Raw genomic sequence first — 2321 nt, 5'->3', positions numbered from 1 at the left:
TTATGACAGAATACCCTTTGAATGCAAAACTGATGATGGTGAAAAGGTTCATAAAGTATAATTCACGTTAACTGCTAGGAAATCTTGGAGATTGGAGCTCTTTGGTCTAAGCTGCATTCATAGGAGCTGTTAGCTCACCTCTCTGATGCAAACTTCATTTCTCCAAACTAAAGCAAATCAAAGAAATGTCAGGTAAGATATATTTTCTGTTATCTTTTCTCAGAACCCTATTTTAAAAATGGCTGAATTATTCCTTTAAGGTTGAACATTGATATTTTCCTCTAGAGTTAATTGGTTGTGGCTAGAAGCAGAACTCTTTCTTGATGGGCTGCAGTTCTTTACATTTTATTGATTTTGTTTGCATGGAAGTGCATTTTGTCAATAAAAGAGTATTGATTAGCTGAGGATGTTGATCAATGATCTCCTAAAAACAGCTGCTGACTTTGTGGTCTTTCAGCGTGACTGCGGCGATGAGCATCTCTGTTCTTTTAGTGACACCTGGAGGTCAAGATCTCATGAGGACATGTTGTTCTGTGCTGTCTGTTGTCCCACGCTTCTGTCTCACTTGTTGTATTAATGTCTTTTGTTTGATGCCACAGTCTGCCCGCATGCATTTCACTCACACACATTGTGATATAAAGCAAAACCAACATACCAAATTTGATTTTTAATTTATAAAAACACTTACGTGTATGTTTTATGACCCAAAAAAATACTTTAATATGAGCTTGTGTCACTTTATTTTCATATGCATCCAAAATCTAAATTTTACAATAGATATTTATGTGAAGTGCTTGAATATCAACCGATTCCTGTCTATCAGTTTTTCATTTCATGAGACATGTTTCTCACAGACTTGAACCTAAATGAATCAAAAGCTTAAATCCAGCACATTGATTCTAATTCAACAAGAATAACCAGTGTCATATCATCTTTAAGCGCCAGATTGCCTGTGTAATCATGGATTTTGTTTTTTACCATTTTGTTCATTTGTCATATTTTCCTAATCCTATTGCATAAGAATAAAGCAGCATGAAAGTTACACAGGAAAGCTTAACTGTGATCATCAGGATTGTAAGACTTACATTAATGTTTCTTCTTGCAAGGAAAGATACAAAAAACCTAAATGTTTCCAGGTGCGACTGGTGACCTGCAAAGGTTGCTCTAACAACTTTTTTCAGGAGTAAGTTGGTAAACTTGAAAACAAATGTGAAAAGTAAACCTCAGAGCTCAAACACTTTGAGATAAATAAAATATCTGTTGTCCAACGAGTTAAATATCATGGAATGACATACATATGACCACATGTCAACCATCTCAGAAATAATCTGCCTCTCTGAGCTGGATTAGGTCCGACTCTGTAATCCTCGACATGGGACCCTCGGAGGAACAGATGGCAGATAAGACAGAAATCACCACATTAATTCTCATCTATCTAGAAAAATAGTCGCCCCAAAAATGCAAAACATGAACGTGATGGTTCAATTTTCAACATAATACCATTACTTTTATTAAATAGGTAATTAATGATGCTTGCCATCTGGAACTTTGTTTTAAAATATATTAGTAGATTGTTAAGGCTTTTTTGTGTGTGTGAAATAGAAACTATACATAAATTAGAAATGTAGCATTCCTGTAAGGACTTATATCGAGAAATGACTAAATCGTATATACTGGTGAAACCTTGAAAACAGTGAGCAAAGTCTCATACATTATTGCAAGATACCAAATAAAGTATGTTCCGTGAATTACTTTCAGCTACTACCACATTCAGCTCAATATCTGAAAAACTGACTAAGTTATAACTGTGTTTGTGATGGATAATGTGAATTAGCTGTGTCAGCCATCTTGAATTTGACTGAGTAGGAAAACTAATCAGTTGAAAATGTTCATCCAGTGATTAATTTCTGGATTTAATTAAAATATGCACAGCAGTAAATGAGTTGTTGTGCAAATAATCACACACACACACACACACACACAGGAAAACACAATTGTCTGCCTTCACTGCTCAGCAGCAGATGATAATGATAGTCTCACTAAATACTCATTTGGGTTTACTGTTTATTACTTTATTACTGTTTATTTGTCTTTGACCAAATTAATCCACAGCCATTTCTTTTACTGCTATCCTATTTTTTTATTTCAGGGTTTTACTTCATCTATGAACACATTTTGTGTCTGGATCGTGTTTAAATATTGATTGCCCCAAACAAAAGAAGACAATAACAATTATTCATTGATTTTATTTTAAGAATTAAAATTTGTATGTATATATACATACATACATACATACATACATATATATATATATATATATA

This window comes from Nematolebias whitei, chromosome 15 (genome assembly GCF_014905685.2).
Source record: "Nematolebias whitei isolate Nwh7 chromosome 15, NemWhi1, whole genome shotgun sequence".
Classification (NCBI taxonomy): domain Eukaryota; kingdom Metazoa; phylum Chordata; class Actinopteri; order Cyprinodontiformes; family Rivulidae; genus Nematolebias; species Nematolebias whitei.
Note: the sequence above shows the minus strand (reverse complement) of the source record.